Source organism: Triturus cristatus, chromosome 7 (assembly GCF_964204655.1).
Source record: "Triturus cristatus chromosome 7, aTriCri1.1, whole genome shotgun sequence".
Taxonomy (NCBI): Eukaryota; Metazoa; Chordata; class Amphibia; order Caudata; family Salamandridae; genus Triturus; species Triturus cristatus.
Window position 1 is genome coordinate 1,338,428,563 of NC_140590.1, and position 18,627 is coordinate 1,338,447,189.

At 45.3% G+C, this 18,627-nt stretch overlaps 1 protein-coding gene across 1 annotated transcript in view; it reads left to right on the forward strand.

Annotated features, from left to right (window-relative positions):
* LOC146811996 (inactive serine/threonine-protein kinase TEX14-like) overlaps window positions 1-18,627 on the forward strand; it is a 696,679-nt gene that overhangs the window by 438,833 nt on the left and 239,219 nt on the right. The window lies entirely within an intron of this gene.

Here is an 18,627-nt window from a genome sequence, read left to right on the forward strand (position 1 = left end):
ATCAGAACAACAGCCCCCTTCAGGAACCAAGAGAAATCCTTCAGAAGCAGGGCGGACATCTTCCAATTCCCTCCAATTTGAGGACCTCCTGCTCTGAGACGTGGACCAAGAGCCCCTGATCTGATGTACCCCCATCCAAGCCCCCAAACCGGACAGACTGGCATCCATTGTGACAATCTTGAGAGCAGGATGGGAGAGAGGGATACCCTTCAGGACATGCTCCTTGACCACACCAGCTCTGCTGTATTCAGGCGGCGTCGCACAACCGGGGGGCATTCGGCCACCCGGTTGGGACCCCAATGATGAAGCATGACGCCAACTAGGTTGGTGTGTGAGGGATCTTTTAACAAAACCTAATGGTTCCCTGCCACTGTTCACTATAACAGTGAGTCACAATTCTTTTCTCAGAGGCTTCGTCCACAGTGTTTCTGATCTATTGCACACTTTACCAGAAGAGCCTGTACCCACTCCAAATTGAGCTAGTTTCTTCTCTGGATTCCTGGGGACAAGCGTACGGCTGGTGCCCCATCTGAAAGGCTGATTAACAAAGTCTATAAGATAGCTGTTCCTGACAATGTTCAAGGCCCATTGATCTTTCACATCCTGTCTCCAGGCCTCCTGGAAAAACAAAAGCCCGTCGCCCACAGGAATCAACCACATTTGTGCACTAGTTGTCAGGACTTACGCTTGAAGGAACTTTGTTGCTCTTTGTCCCCTGCCGAGGCAGATGACTTTTTGGCCTTAAGGCTTAAACTTACTCTGACGATCTGAAAATGGCCTGAAAGTTTCCTGGAGGAATGAAAGGAAAAAGAGGAAGAAATCAAATCCCAAAGTCGCTGAGAGGAATATGGTTTCCCTTTCTATGGTAGAGCATGCTTACAATCCTTGAATGCCTTGGTAATCATGCTGTCCGAATGATCACCGAGCAGCAATTTTCCTTCAAACTGGATCTTTAGCAAAGTAGAACTCTCCGAATAGTCAGCCTTCTAACCCCTCATCCACAGATTCCTCTGAGCCAACACCATAGAACCTGTTGCCAAGGCAGAAGTTTTAAAGATATCTGAAGATACGTCGGCCAAAAACTTGGCCTGTTGCTCCATGTGCAGCAGCAATTCTGTACAATCTGTCTTGTCCTGAATTGCTGTGTCCAGTTTCTCTTAGTCCAAAACAAGAGACTGAGCCACATAAGCCGAATAAATCCCATCTTTCTCAGTGAGATTCTCATTGGAGAATGCCTTCTTAAGTGCCCCTTTTACCTTCTTGTCGGCAGCATTGGAAGGAGAACAGTCTTGGTGATTTATGGCCTTACAACCAATTAAAGTGGCTGGAATGGTGTCCACCTTGACATTGTGTGAAAGAGTCCTCACCTCCCTCCAGTAAATGCAGCTTCTGCAAAAAACCTGGGAATGGAGGAGCGTTCCAGGTCCTGCCATTCACCAGTAATCAAGTCCTTAATTCTGCCATGAAATAGACGAGCAAAGACGGGAGGTTTGACATATTGCGGAAACATGTCTTCCACCTCCTCAGAAGATGGGAATGGAGAAAACCCCAAATTCTTCCATATGTGCTGCAGAATGTCTGGGACCTCTTTTCTACGCACAAACTTCCCCGTAGAGGTGGATGGAAAGTCAGTCCCTGAAGCCGATGAATCCCCAGATGGCAAAACCACAACACCCGCATCACAACGTGAGCCTTTGCGCCTGGGCTTAGCTCTGTCATCCAATGCCACGCCCATAGCTGCCTCAATCATTGCCTGAACTTCAGTGGCAGAAATCAAAGCCGAAGGCTTAGCTAAGCCCCTGGACCTGCTCCATCGAGCTGGAATAGGTTTATCCTCCTTAGAAGAAGACAAAACATGCATTTACTTGATGCATGCTTCCCCACCATCATAACAATAATGACAAAGGACCAGGCTGCCCCCCTCAAATAGGTTGAAAACACCATAAGGAACCAATCCAAAATAAAGTAACAAAACAACATGCCATTGTACCAATAAGGTCAGCTGTAAAGCAACCAATCTATCCCCAATGTACACAATCACAGCTAAAGTAAATAAAAACTACCTAATGTGAGGCCCTTACTGTAATGAGGAAAACCTGCCAGCAGACCAGCTGCACTGCCCCCAATCGCTGCAGCCTTCATGGCTGTCTGCCAACCCAGAAGCACAGCCCCAGCCACCGCCAGTCAGCAAACACTGTCTTCCTGGCTTGCAACAGACGTCTCCCCTGACACAGCGCATTTTGGCAACCACGCTGATCAGGCTGGCCCCACATTGCCCTATCATCAGCTGCAAACTCACGCCTCGCCATCCTCCAGCGCAAGCAGGAACTCCATCAGTGGCGGCTCCTCCATTGGGGCGTGGGGGCGTCGCCTCACTGCTTTCTCGCCATGCGAGAAGGAGAAATATAATATGGTAAAACTACCATTTCATGTTTCTGCTTCTAGCACGGCGAGAAAGCAGAAGTGCCTGGAGTGCCTGGTTGGGGGCGGGCAGGTGGGCGTTCCTGCTTGAGTGCAGGGGAGGCATGGCTGACCCACTGCCTTTGGTGCTGACTGTTCGTTCGGCCCCAGGGCCGACCAAACCAGTCATGCGCAGTTGCACACTCTCTCTTTTTCTCTATGAGAAAATGGCTCCCTGGCCTACAGGCGACCGGCTGGGTGCCGTCTGCCTCACCACAGCGTTGTGATTGTCTTAGGGGAGCAGGAGGGAGGCTGCCTAGGTTAAACGCAGGCCCGGTCGGGAGCAGCAGGAGCGGTGGTGCTTTACCCAGAGAAAGCAGTGGGAGGAAGGTGAGTGTTGTAATCCACCTTGGTACGCCCCGCACTTCCCCCCCTTCCTCCCCACCTTTAGTACGAGCCAGGCAGGAATGCATGAACATTCCACAGCTGACTCCAGCTGACTGGAACCTGTGATGGTGTTAAGATGAAATAAAGAAGACTCCTGTTAACTTACTTGTATGCTTCTTCTTTGCAACACTGGCGACGAAAACCGTGTGGGGACGGTACACCATCACCCCCAACTAGTACTCCAGTTACAGCCTGTACTTCATTAAATCTACTGAGTAAAGCAGTAAGTCACCCTACCTGACGACGTGGCCGGGTGTGATCCTGCTTTCACCTGCTACGACCGCTGAAACAAATTTGAAAAGAGTCAAGCCGACAGGTTACCTTCCGGTGAGGAGCAAAGGCTGTTGAGGTGAGATTCTTTTTGGGACAAACTCATGAAGCCGGCGCTGGCGTGAGTGAGCTGGGCAATCTACATGGAAGCGGGCGGTATATGAGGCATCTTTTATATTCCTGTTCCATCAGAGGAGTGTTTTTGCCGTCGGTGTGGGTAATAATTAAAGCCGTCATAAGCGCGGAGGTCGGAGACTGAAAGAGGGCACCCGGACCCACAGTAAACAGGAGTGTTTGAAGCGGGGAAGCGCGTAGCGTGAAGGCACCCCGCCTGTCTTCGAACTGGTGAGCCTTCCCAGTCGTCCCTTGGCGAGGGAGTTCGAGTGAGTGAAACGGCGCCTCAGGTCGGAGGCCAGTTTTCTCCCTCTTTCCTTGGAGGTGCCGTGAAGCGGTGGAGACACTGCTTTGTCGCCGTATTCAGGGCGAATCGAAGAGGCAGGATTGGAGCAAGTCCTGCAGGTGGAGCGGGGTCCTTCCCTGAGCGAGGCACGGCGTTAAGTTCTCCAGTCCAGCAGCCTTCCGCCTCAAGGCGTCAACGTTGACGGCGGTGAGACGCGCTGAGGGGGCGGTCTTCAGTGAAGAGATCGGGCTGATTAACCCCTTCCTCACCGCCAATCTTCAAAGCCTGTTCCGATTCTTTCGCTGACAGGCACAGCTTAAAAAGTAAAGTTTGTTTCTTTCATGGTGTGGGCGTACGCTCTGTGGGCGAAAGCGGTTCTTGCTGTGTCCACGGTTGGCGCCCTCACGCTTGTCTCCTCAAATCACGCTGACAAGCACAGCTGACACGGTCATTTGGTTATTTCTCATGCTTGTCACCTCAGATCACGCTGACAAGCACAGCTGACACGCTCTCTTGATATTGGGAACTATTTCTTACGCATTCCCTCCCTGCTACATTTCCTTACTCATTTATCTCATCTGGCATCATTAGGATTGGCCTAGCTCCCGTATTAGGACTGTCACTGCTGGACTTTAGAGCATATGGACACAGATATACTACTTAAACCTATTCCTTTTGTTCTCCTTTCAAGCCCTGCTCCTTGTAAGCCCACTCTGTCATAATGGCCAGTACAAATATGTCACAACCACCCCCGTTCCTCAATGAAGTTGGAGAGCCACAACTACCATGGAAGCAATGGTTCGGGCTACTGGAGTCATATCTTATAGCAATTGGGGGGGGAAATTCTCTGCCCTCAGGAAACTACATACCCTGCTCCACAACCTAGGAATCGAAGGGCGGAAAACATATGACAATATTTCAGCAGAAGGTGAGGATAGCGATGATAATGAGAACGTGTACGTAGCGGCAGTCAACAGACTAGAAAAACATTTTGGTAAAACGATTAACGTGGTATTGGAGAGGCATAAGTTCTTTTCAAGGGTACAGGGGAAGAATGAGAAGGTTATAACGTACATTGCGGCCCTTAAAGGGTTGGCTTACACGTGTGATTTTGATGCATTGCAAGATTCCCTAATTAGGGATAAGTAGTGTCTCCTCCGCTTCACGGCACCTCCAAGGAAAGAGGGAGAAAACTGGCCTCCGACCTGAGGCGCCGCTTCACTCACTCGAACTCCCTCGCCAAGGGACGACTGGGAAGGCTTACCAGTTCGAAGACAGGCGGGGTGCCTTCACGCTGCGCGCTTCCCCGCTTCAAACACTCCTGTTTACTGCGGGTCCGGGTGCCCTCTTTCAGTCTCCGACCTCCGCGCTTATGGCGGCTTTAATTATTACCCACACCGACGGCAAAAACACTCCTCTGATGGAACAGGAATATAAAAGATGCCTCACATACCGCCCGCTTCCATGTAGATTGCCCAGCTCACTCACGCCAGCGCCGGCTTCATGAGTTTGTCCCAAAAAGAATCTCACCTAAACAGCCTTTGCTCCTCACCGGAAGGTAACCTGTCGGCTTGACTCTTTTCAAATTTGTTTCAGCGGTCGTAGCAGGTGAAAGCAGGATCACACCAGGCCACGTCGTCAGGTAGGGTGACTTACTGCTTTACTCAGTAGATTTAATGAAGTACAGGCTGTAACTGGAGTACTTGTTGGGGGTGATGGTGTACCGTCCCCACACGGTTTTAAGGTGCACCAACAACACAAAGGTACAAGAAACATTATTAGTCGCTAACCCCGACCCGAAACAAGCTGTCATAGCGGTAGGAATTGAGCACACCGCGGATTGTATGGTAGCAATGAAAGGGGATGGAGACAAGAACGCAGAAGTAAATGCAATAAGTAAACCAGAGATCAGTAAAGAGAGCAGGAACAAAGGTCCCAGTGGGTTTCCTACAGGCACCAAACTCAAATGTTATAGATGCGGTAACCCTACACATCTAGCTAATTTTGCAGGGTGTCAGGCCAGATCGGTAACCTGTCATAAGTGTGGAAGGAGAGGTCATCTGGCCAGGATGTGTAAGGATCACCAAACCAAATCTGTTTTGGCCTTAGAACAAGATGCCCCTCAAGAAAACAAATTAGTTTTCCAACTAAAAGATGGCGAAAAGACTAACAGCTTTCCGTCTTGCACTATCACCCTAGATAAGAGAGAGCTGGCGGTCTTTGCTGATTCCTGCTCACCCTATACGTTAGTGGAGGCGGAGGCATTCACTAAGTTGTTTCCTCCGTGGCGACAAGGTGCACAGCCCCCTGACATACATCCAGGGGGTTACAATGGGGACCCCATACCCTTGATAGGCATGACAACTATGAACATCGAGTTCAAAGGGAGGAGTACAGTGGGCAAAATTTACATTACACAGAAGGGATCCAATTTGTTGGGTTGGAAACACCAGAGGGAACTGGGCATAAAGTTAAACCACAATAGGGTCTGTCGAGTACCTAGGCCACACCATTTCCCAAGATGGCATCAAACCCAAGGTTGACCTAGTTGAAGCAATTCAAGGGACTGCTGCTCCATGTTGTGTTGAGGACCTGAAGTCATTCTTGGGGTTATCAGAATACTATGCAAAGTTTGTTAGGAATTGTGCAAGCATTGTGGAACCCTTGAGGGCTTTACTCAAAGCACGGACCCCATTTGTGTGGTGCGTTGACTGCCAAGTGGCGTTTTTCACAGTGAAGGAGAGCATTGCCTCAGCCCCGTCGTTGGGCAGATTTGACCACACCATGCCTACTGTCCTGTACACAGACGTGAGTAACAAAGGGTTGGGTGCCAGTCTCACCCAGATGGTAAACGGCCAGGAACAAGTGGTAGCGTTCACTTCTTGCGCCCTCAAAGGAGCAGAAACCAATTACTCCGTTGTGGAAAAAGAGGCGCTGGCATGTGCTTGGGCCATCAAACACTTCCGCTTCTTTCTGTGGGGCATTTCCTTCACTGTGAAAACTGACCACAAACCTCTCATGTATGCGTTCACTACCAAAGGGTCTGAGAAGACCACACCCAGGATAGCGAGATGGATTTTGGGGCTGGAAGGGTACAACTAGTGGCGGATTCCTTATCTCGCTCACCCATGGATGTTGATGACTGTCCACCTCATTTTGAAACTGATTATGTAATTTTGAAGTTATCTAGCCTTAAAAAAGATGAATGTGAAGAGTGTGTACGAAATGATGAAGAAATGAAGATCCTTAAAGACTGTATCGTCAAGGGGTGGCCAAATGAGGCAGGCAAAGTCGCCGCATCTTTGAGTGGGTTCTGGGATATAAAACTGGAACTTAACATCCAAGAGGGGATGGTTTGCAGGGGAGAAAAGGTTGTTCCACCCGTAGTACTGAGACAGAAAATTGTGGACCTAGCCCATTCTGGCCACCTGGGGCTCAGTCTGACAAAAAATAAAATAAGACTGGACTACTGGTGGCCAGGGATGGATACTATTGCGGAGACAACGGTGGGGGACTGTCTCGAATGTAGCCGTTCAGACAAGATCCAACAAACGAGAAAACCTCCCCTATCTCCTGTTACGCTACCAGATAAACCATGGTCCAAATTAGCCCTGGACATTATTGGTCCTCTCAACTTAAAGTCCTTGAAGGAACGGTTCGTATTAGTCATGGTGGACTACCACACCAGGTGGATTGTATACAAGTGTATGCATCAGATTGACACGAACGAAATTATAAAATTCCTTAGAGACGTTTTCTTTGAGGAGGGGATGCCAGATATCTTGGTGACCGATAATGGGGTACAATTCACCTCAGAGTATATGTCTGAATTTCTCTCTGAAATGGGTATTACCCACCACAAGACAGCGCTATATTGTCCCAGGGTCAATGGGTTGGTAGAACGCATGAATCGCATGATAAAAGAATGCTTGCAGCGTGCTGAGATTTTAGGCATTTCGGCAGAGGACACTTTGGAAGACACCCTTTGGGCCTATCGTACAGCCCCGAACCTGGTCACGGGAGTGTCCCCCTTCAGCTCACTTTAAGGGAGGGTTCCTGAAACCAGACTCTCACCTCCAGTAAAAAGACAAAACACCTATGAGGTGAACCGTGATGAGATAAGGGAGCGGGTCACCAGTCATCAAGCCAAGTACAAGGTCAGGTATGACGCAACTAAACATGTAAAATCTCACAAGGTCAAAGAAGGGGATTAGGTCCGCATAGATCTTCCTAAACAACGTAGGAGGGAGGCCACAAGATTCTTAAAACCCATGAAGGTAGCCAAAGCGGGAAGAAATATAGTTACCTTAACTAATGGGCAAACCTGGAGCATGGACAGAATTGTCCCTCACAGGGAGGTGCTAACCCCCCTTGTCAACCCTCCCATGGGGGAAAATGCTAACGCAACTCATAGGAGATCGTTAAGACCTACGTCTGCTCCTAGATGGGCAAAAGATTATTGCTTCACATAGCTTCTCTACTGTTAGTACTGCATTATATATGTATTGGAGTTCTGCATTATCTCTGTTGCTTCCTTATAGCAGCCTTGTTCCTTGTTATCCTCCTCCCCTCCCCTTTCCCTTCCCTATATAAGGAGATGTGTTGTAATCCTCCTTTACTCACTGACAGAGGAATGAAACGGGGAGCGGCACTTCATCTCGTATCTAGTTAAACGGAGCCAAAACGCAAGGAACCGAACACAGTAGATGTGAAAACCTCGAAAGCGTCTTGCGGTACTTGAGTTAACACCGAGGCGCTATATAAAAGTGGATTTGCCCCGAGTTGATGAACTTTAGTCCAGACACTGAAGGAAGCTTTGTATGTAAAAAAGATGTAAACAAATCTATAGGAAGAAGAAAGAAAGGCAAGACAGAAAGCGCCTCGACGTAGATCGGTTTGCAAAGCTGTGCTTTATAGGTTAATTCATTCATTGACTTGGAGGACTGTCTATAACAGTGATAAATAACTGAATGAAGACCCAGAGTGATGTTTGGTAGAAACAATGCTAATGGCTGCTGGTCGTTTATTACTTTTGAAATGCCTCCCATATGTTACGTTCAGGCCAATTCATCCATTGACTTTGGCACCGTTCACAGTGAGAAATAAACACACCTGATAATGGAAAAGAAATGGGAGAAACGAGCCAGAAAGCTAGTGGGGTCCAGCAAGATGGGCGGGGGATTTTCGCAGGGAGTGGGGGAAATGGGATGGTAAGAAATTAAAACTCACCTTCCTCCCACTGCTTTCTCTGGGTCACGCGCCACCGCTCCTACTGCTCCTGGCCGGGCCTGCGATGAACCTAGGCAGCCTCCCTCCCGCTCCCCTACGCCAATCACAACGCTGCAATGGCAGCGTTGTGATTGGTGCGGCGAGACGGACGGCGCTCCTGTAAGCCAGAGAGCCATCTTTTCTATGGTGGCTGCATGCAGCCTACATGAAGAAAAAGAGAGAGTGCGCTACTGTGCATGACTGGTTTGGTCGGCCCTGGGGCTGAACAAACAGCACCAAAGACAGTGGGCTAGCCATGCCTCACCGGCACTCAAGCAGGAACACCCGCCCGCCCCCAACCAGGCACTCCAGGCACTTCCGCTTTCTCGCCGTGCGAGAAGCAGAAACATGAAATGGAAGTTTTACCATTTTATATTTCTCCTTCTCGCAGGGCGAGAAAGCAGTGGGGCATGCCCCCACACCCCAATGGAGGAGCCGCCACTGGCAGAAGGCCGAGTGAAGGTGGGGATTGTGAAAACCCAGCCCAGTCTATGCGCGTGGTGATGACCAAATTGATCGAGGCCAGATGCAGAAACATGATATTCTAAAGCACTCCTGAAACCAAGCCAAATGTAACCCCACTAGAGCCAAGAGTGAGAAGTTTCTGCCCCACTGCCAAGGATGGCCTTGTTACTGGGCAATGTTGTGCTTGAGGCGTGCCTGACTTCGAGTAAAGATGATTAAAAGCCTGCTTTGGTCATTTTGTTAAACATTTATTCAGGGAGTACAAAACAGTAGGAGCAGTATATGAAGGGGGTGGGTTTGGATTTTTAAGCTAAATAACTTGAATCCGTTTGGGAATTGTGCAACTCTTTAGTCTCAAACTAAACATGAGGCAGGAGGATGCTGAAAAGAAACTATGCACAGCTCTTCTAGTGCGCTTTTGTCTGTTATGGCAAATTACCTCAATAGTAAGGTAGCTCAGTGAACAATGCTTGCATTGTAGAGATCTTCCTGTAACCTAAAGGGCATATGTAAATTTGCATGCATACTAAGACTTGTTTTAGACTCGTATTTTATAAGGAGGGGAAAGGTAGTTGGTGAGAAATCCAAGGAGTTTAAATGGGCAAGTGTAATTTACATGCCTATATTTTTGACATATTTTATTTAAAATGGTGTTTCGCGTGTTGAATTGCTATCTGGAATGGTAGTAGAATTTCGACATTTCAGTATTAACTAAGGTAAATATTGTATTGTTTACACAAGGTCAGCATCAAATCTAATTATATGACGTTTTTTGGAGAAAGTTTTACAGTGGTCATCAAAGCTATCTGATTACCACATTCAAGGGTTACTCTGATAAAGTTAATAAACAAGAGCTCATTTACACCCCATCTTGACAAATAATGTAGCTTCAGATTGGCTTGTGGCTTGTGTCATCCTTTGTGTTGTTTTGTGTATGTATGTAGTAGCGCGCAGCACAACCCTAGGGGCTGTGTTATTGTCTCAGGTTTCTTGTGATTCAGAACAGGTACCGAGGACTATGGGAGAGAACGATAAGTGTGATCCAGCTGAACTAGCAGATTGTGTTTGGATAGGAGAGCAGCTGATCCACACAAAAGCAGGCTTGTCCTTAAGTTCCAATGGTGTTGCTGAAGTACGAAAGCAATGTATATAAACACAATCTAGACTGACAGAAATAACCGTCAGAACAGCCAATATGTAAACGTGTTTCTATAAACCTTTTTCAGTTTCCCTGATAAGGTAACATTGGAAACCGGACGTATTGGTCCTGAAAGGAAGCTCGACACCGCCATATATGTATATATAACTTTAATGTCAGCATTGCCAGCCAAACCCCTTCCAAAAGTGTTTGTTCTGCTTAGCTCGTTTTGATGATGTGTTGTGGCCTCTCGCTATATTTGTCAAAGTCTCCGTATGTAAGCAACCGTTACTACACTGCGAGTATTCTGACATCCCTTCTGTAGTAAACGATCTTCTTTGTCTGAAATCATATAATTTGGCTCATGTGTTACTGCTTTGGACGTGTTGTGTGTAGTAAATATGTGGTGTAAAACCTACCATTTGAATCCATTTTTTTCAAATATAGTTATAGATATAGATAGTTTTTAAACACACTAGTCGCACTTTTCCTTTTCTTGTTTAGCACTCTGCCCCTCCTCACCTATATGAGTTGGTAGAACAACTGCGTGCTTTGCACTCCCGTTCCTTCCCTTTTGGGTAAAGTCGTAGCCCACACGGGGTACCTTGCGGTCCCTGTGTGTTGGAGGAACCCAATGATGATGCATGTCACCCTCGGGTGAGTGAGGGTTTTCGTCCACAACTAGGTTGTGCCTGTCACTCTTTACCACTCTTGTTGCCTACTAATCTTCTATTAGCTACGCTACCCTATATACTATGTGTGAGATTGATAATTAGAAGCTATATAGGATAGAATGGTTCCTTAGGTGGAACTTTTTCTGTCGTGTAGCATTGTTCTTCCTTTAGACTCTCTAGTGTGAGATACACCTTTGAAAAGGCTCTCATGCGCACCACCAGAGAGAAAAACAAGCATTGGCATAGCCAATAGGTCTCGCCTTTGGGACCTTGTAAGTATTTAGCCATGCAGCACATTATCCTGGGTGCTACAACATCTACTAATACTTTATGTGCCACTGGTGAATGGGGAAGCAGAGCCACCAATCAAGCCAGGCGGTGCTTTTACAGGCCACAAGAGAGTGAAGAAGCTGCAAGGATCAGGTACTACACTATAGAAAGGCGGATGGAACATGCAGTGCACTTGTAATAGTAACAGACGTAATGTTGAAACAAGGGGCATTTACCAAAAACCTGAAGGAATGGATAAGCAAAACTAACTCTGTAATGCAAAATAGTCTTACTGACCTTGGACAGTATAATCTAGTCTGCCAACATAAAAAGTACTTACTAAAGTTAGAAAAAAAAACGGTCTGAATGTCGTCTTGTGATTGGTATCTAAATGTGGTGCTCCTCAGGAAACCAACACTCAAGAGTTTAAAAACAAAGTAAAGTGCATGTCAAGAACCTTAATTCTCAAAATACAGTACAAGCTGTACTAAAAAGTGAAAACTACCTACAACTGTTTTATAGCAAGATATCCCCCCCCCCCCCCCCCCAAAAAAAAAGGAAGAAAAGAAAACCAGCTAGTCCAGAGAAATGGAAGTTTAGCTGGTGAGTACAATCATCTATATGTTACACGTAAAAAGCACACATGCAGTGCCATTGTGGAAGGTATGAGAGTCATGTCAAAAGAGCGCATCACGGACATAAGCATGTTACCAGAAAATAGCTGTGTCCATAAATATCACTTGGCGTGGGAAATCAAACTGGCAAACAAAGTTCCGTTAAAAGTATAGCATTGATGATAGTTAAGTTGTGTCAAAGATGTGACAACACCATAATATAGGTTTTAAGACCTGTAAACCTGTCTATATTCAGTCCACTTGCCATCATTAAGTCGATGGAAGAACCATGTTTCTACATCCTCAAATCAAATTATTTATGGAAATACTGCAGTATGTCACCTCTCATGCAGTATGTAGATATATGTTAAGTCTGCTGAATAACGGGTATACCTCGAATATCTTACAGCTCCTCCTGCAGTGCAAAAAGCCAGGCTAAAATCCAATGTTGGGTGTATATTTGAATGCAACAAAATAACTGGTATAGGCATGTTATTCCCGTGCTATAAGTCTTCATCTTGCACCCATAATTAAATTGGAACCAGGTCCTGGAAAACATGTTGTGCTACCTGTATTTTAAAAAATACGAAGATGTGGAATATGTTCCAAAAGCACACAAAGAATAAAAATATGCCCCAACAGATAACACGCATATGTGCAACATGTGCTGGTTATGTTTACGAGTCCTTACAAAAGATAACTATAGTTACGAGTCTTAAAAACTATACAACGTGGCACAGAGCCCATCACTTACCCGTCTAGTCTCGAGAACGCCCAAAACGCACGTGAGGCAGCATGATTCCGCTCCCCAGTCAAATTAACGCGGAAGCATCACTTCCTGCAAGTTTATGCAGGTGAGCGGTTATGAGTGAATAACTCTGTGTATGTCGGTGACGGCAAGGCCAGCACGGTTAGAGCCATCATGGAGTGTCAAAACATACAATGCCCCATCCTTAATGGTTGGAAAACATTAGTTGTTCCGCTTGTCGATGTGCTGGCAGCTGGCAGGAAGCCCGTGTATCAGTGGAAGACTGGCTGCTAGAAGTCAGCGCGTTGCTCTGCTGCCCTCCAGTGGTCGCTGCACGGTAACCAAAGAGTGTAAAATAAACACAAAACAAGCTGCTAATTAAACAAGCGCAGCCGCGAAGTAATGTCAGGAATGCAGCTGGCATCCAGCCGCGCAGCTGCTCGCTCGCTCCCGTGCTCCCCAGGCCAGGGGAGAGAGAAGGCGGGACATGCTCCCACCTTTGGACAATTGCGTGCTGTCTTTCCTGACGCACTCAAAAGGCCAATAGCGTGTGATGAAAAAAAAAGCACACACACGAGTGTGTGGTCCGAGTTGAAAGTCCTTACTAGAAGCCTTGCAGAGCAGCGCATGCGCACTGGTTCAGGCAAGACCTAAACAGAAGTGAAAAAAATAACCGTGCCATAGCAGTACACACTACAGGAACAATTTTAGTTTTTATTGCTGACATTAATTTTTGAGCACTGGTGAGGCCAGGTACTGAGAGGTTGTGTGGCACTTAAGTTCCTCAATAATACTGGGTGCCTCTTCCTAAAGTATATAGCACCAGCTGCGGCCCGTGCAGGTAAGAGCGGTGGGACCGGGTGAGGGGGATTTTGACAGATGAAGACAAGAGAAAATTAAATAATTAATAAATTTTCCCTCCCAGCCTCACTGCTCCACCGCTGTTATCTGCACGAGCCGCGGCTGGCACCAATAACAAACATTTTTCATATTCATCCGAACCAGAGTGCAAAGGCGACTGACATACAGGAGTATGGTAAGTAGTGCCGCTTTGCTTTGATGTTCATCAGCTTGCCTTGGTTAAATGACTTCTGTAATAGTTTTAGCACATACCAAAACACATGGGAAATGTGTTTATATAAACAAACAGGTTAACTCATTACACAAAATGAAAGCTGAACGCAATGATATGGTGATATTTCCTTGTTTTGTAATAGTTGCATCTTCTGAATGCCATATTGTTCATTTCTTTTGTTTGGCGTAATACTATATATTTTTGAGCATCAAAGTAGAAAATTAAAAATACCCCCACTTGAACCAAATCTCATATGGCTCCAAGCAAATGAAGCAACTCATCACGACCCTCCCCAGAAGGGATCTACTGTCTCTTCCATCGATCTATCCATCCATCCCGCCATTTACCAGCTGCTGTCCACCATTTAACCTTTACATTTTGTTATCTATTCAGTCTTTCATCCATCATTCGGTTTTTCACCATTCTGTCTGTCAACCCTTCCATATCCAAACCCATTCATCCATCCTTTCGCTCATCCATCTCTTCTCTTCAGCTAGGAAGAACATTATATTATATGCTTCCAGAGAAAACAGGTGTGCACAGGGTTTGCACAAGTATATTCCCATGCCATACCAAATAGTCTAAGTCGTAAGTTAGGGGATAATAACACTTGTATCTACTAAATCCACAAAAAAACGAATTCAACCATTAACAAACAGTGCAAAATCGATCTGTTTAATAATTCTGAAGTGATTGAGAGTATATTTATTGCGAATGCGTATATCAATCTAAGTGAGATATTTTACACTGTTAATCAACTACCTCTGTGTATCGCTCTTATATATACAAGGTTTCCTAAGACAGCAATATTAATATTTGGGAACTTAAACCGTTGAATCCTTTGAAGGAAGAACTATATCAAGGTGAGATGTTGGCGACATAAAACATTCCATTGGAAATGTTATTCAAAAAAAGCTGGAGAAATTGAGGTTTGTATGTCTAAATGGCCGCCTTTAAACCGATAGGCCTGCTGGACAAATTTATAAGCTAAGCATCCATATATGAGCAGTAGATTACATCTTTGTCCAGGGTTTATATTTTTCATGAATCATTGATTTTCACATTTTGAATGTCAACAATCATGATAACCTTCCATTAAGGGCAACTGTAAGGCTAAAAATGCCCTACAAAGAAACAATTTTACAATTGGAGATAGTATTCCCTAAACACCTGACAAAGTATATAAGTGATTATAATTTAATGATATTGGCCCAGCTACAAGAATATTTGCATTTAAACAGCTTGCTAAACAATGAATTGTCAGCGATTGGAAGTTACAATAGTTCAATGAAGAATGTGGTTAATTGTTCGAAATTTAACTCACAAAAGAAACATTCTCAGAGTAGCATTGCAGATTCCCTGACCAAAGTGAAGGAGAAGTGGTTCGATACTATATATTTAGACTTGAAACATCGGTTGTCTACCATGGGTAAATAAGGACAAAAGTGCTTATTGAGATTTACAGAGAGAAAATAAAGCAAGGATTAGGTGAAATAAAAGCAAATGCTGTAAGACGAAGTGTGTGGATATGATGTCAGTATGTGCATCAAGTGATGTCCCATAATGTACCTCTAGCTCTCTGTGGCATTACAAATGCTTTATGTCTTCTCTACCCCTCTTTATGTTGTGATGGGAGCTGTGATGATTTTTCCTGTATCCATGGAAGTGAATCCCAGAAACGAATCATTTTCCTGGGGACTCGCTTATTTTTCCCATTGACTAGAAATTGCTCACTCATCTCCGGATTCAGTTAAGCTGTACATGATTCTTTGGGTTCCAAACATCCAATATTAGGATTTAATCATTTCTGAGCTACCGGATGTAATGTCTAATTCACACAGGACCAACAATATTCTCACTGCCCATCATGCTTTGGATTTTGATAGAGCATTTATGGTCTTTAATAACCCAAGAGCTCCTGGATCTAACATTGCAAAGTCAGATCTACATGGATTCAGGAACAGGGCCATTGCTCATCTTTACTTGGATTCAGTTGGAGCACTGTTGTGTTAAATAGAACTTTAGCTTGCACAGCTGGCCTTTGCGGTTTTTGGATTTGCACCACCCAAAGCATTTGGCCGACTCATTCTTTGACTTTGAATGGAGTGTTGCCTATATTAACCACTGAGCTCCTGAATCCGACCATTGGAGTGTCAAAGCTATGGAAGGCACAAGCATACTCACTATCCTGCGTGTTGTGGGTTTTTGACAAAACAGTGTTTGTTTCCAGTTAACCTCTGTGTTCCTGAATCTGACTAATGCCCTATCTAACCCTAGAAGCATTTTCAATTCCAAAACGACTGTGGAATTGGATGGCGTATTGTTCATTAGTCTCCTCTTCAGTGCTCTGAGTCAATAACTAAATTCCACTCTGACGGCCACTAACCACATGGGGTTGCCATCTCTGGCTTACTATCCCTACAAGTGGGTAGGTGACTCTTCACAGGTCAAGGGCGATCAACAGGGCATCTACTGAGATTCCTCCTGAATCAGAGACTCCATTCACAGCACCAGTGGGGGCACAGCTGGTACCCCCATGTCTGTGACAGCTTCGGGAAGCTCTTAGTGCCTAGAAACGCACACCCTTGGAGAAGATCGGGGTGGGCACAACCAAGCCCCTTCAAACCTGTCGAATGCAAAAACAACAATTGATAGACAGAATGCAGAACAATGTCATACATTCACCCCAGTACTGACATCTGGGCCTAAATCCATCTTTTTTGCTCACCATGCCATTCCATTTTGAACCCAGCCACATGCAAATCAGTCTTGACCCTGTGCCCAATGGGAACAGTCCAGCCCGAACTGCCAGACCAGGTCCTCCGTGGACTGGAAAAAGCATCCCAGGACCGGTTTCGGGGTTTCACCCCTCATCAGCCAGGATAGCTTGACCCCAGTGGCATGGAGAGCACAGGATCCACGTCTGGGCATACCCGTCCCACTCGGGGTGACAAATGCAAAAACAACAATTGTTGGATAGAATGCAGAACAATGTCATACATTCACCCCAGTGCAGCGATCTGGGCCTAAATCCATCGTTTTTTTGCTCACCATGCCTTTCCAGTTTGAACCCAGTCATATGTAAATCAGTCTTGACCCTGTGCCCAATGGGAACAGTCCAGCCCGAACTCCCAGGCCAGGTCCTCCCTGGACTGGAAAAAGCATCCTAGGACCGGTTTTGGGGTTTCACCCCTCATCAGCCAGGATAGCTTGACTCCAGTGGCATGGAGAGCATGGGAGCCACGTCTGAGCATACCCGTCCCACTCGGGGTGACAAATGCAAAAACAACAATTGATAAACACAATGCAGAACAGAGATCTCGGCCTAAATCCATAGTTTTTTGCTCACCATTTGTTCTGCATTCTGTCCATCAATTGTGTGTCTTTTGCTTTCTCGCCCTAAGTGCGCTGGGTATGCCCAGACGTGGGTCCCCTCCTCACTGTGCCACCGGATTCAAGCTATCCTAGCTGATGAGGGGTGAAATCCCGAAACCGATCCTAGGATGCTTGTTTCTGGTCAAGGGAGGACCTGGCTTGACAGTTCGGGCTGGACTGTTCCCATGAGGCACAGGGTCAAGACTGATTTGCATCTTGGATCACTTTTAAAAATGTTTTCATGATTGCCGTGACTTCAGCACTGGAGTTAGGGAAATGTCAACAAGTGAGCCGTATGTATTTTTAAAATTAAAAATGATTTGGTTGGCATTGCAGGAATATTGTTGTCTCACTTTCTTCTCTAATTCATCTTCAGCGGTTGAGCAAAGTCTCCTTAATTTGGATATAAATTAAGTGCTATATTGTTTTTTGGCTTGTATTAAATCCTAAATTAAAGAGTGTTATTTCTAACTAAGGAGTTTGTCAATCATAATGCAACAAATCGACTCACTAACTTGCATTCGGAAGGTATGTTAGTGTCATACTTTTGGCGACTTGACGCACATATTGTAATGAAGACACCAATATGCTATTTTTATAACTATTCGGGTAATCCACTCTATGAACAGCAGTTTGCTACTAGCATACAAGACATCAGCCTATTTGTTTATCTTCACATAGTATGTGACCACAGGGCAATGCTCCTGTGTCTAACTGAGTTTAAGAGTGCTTAACCTCGTGACTGATTAAGAGCGAATATCGGGCAATTTACCCCATTTTCTTAAGCAATTAATACTTAACATTACTGCACGTATTTCTTCCACTGTGTGATGTGCTTAACTTGTGCTGTACCTTACTAAGCTTTGTTTTTACTAATCTGAAATACAGCTTTGTTAATTCACAATGTTCTGATTATATATTTTCCTTTAAATTTGTATTTATAGTTCCATGTTCATGATTTCACCACAGAGAGACTAGTCAGTATTGCATACATCACGAATATATATTTTTTGTATTATTTGTGTGACTCACATTTTCTCATGACAGCAACTATTGACACTGTAACACTGACAAAATATGGATCCTTAGTTCTGAGGAAGGCCGTTGACCTGGGAGTGCATTAAATTAGCACCCAAAACATGTTGACACAATGATGGTCGGGTGATAAGTGTCCTAAGACAATCCAGAACTATTATGATTTTAATCGTCTCAGAAGGAACCCTCAAATAAATCAGTATAATTGGGTATCCTGTTAAGACATTTTTAACTTATGCTGATCCCTATGTATATATATTGAGTATTTTTGACAACGCTCCACTGTTGTAATTATTACAGTGCAATTGGTGTTGTAGCGCTCCCAGTGATGAAGCATACCACTAAAAGCGGGTTAGGGCTGTATTCCTAAAAAACATGAGATCATACGAGAAGGTGGAAAACTCATGATGTTTCATTACTCTTCATGTTTTGTTATTATAAATGGTAG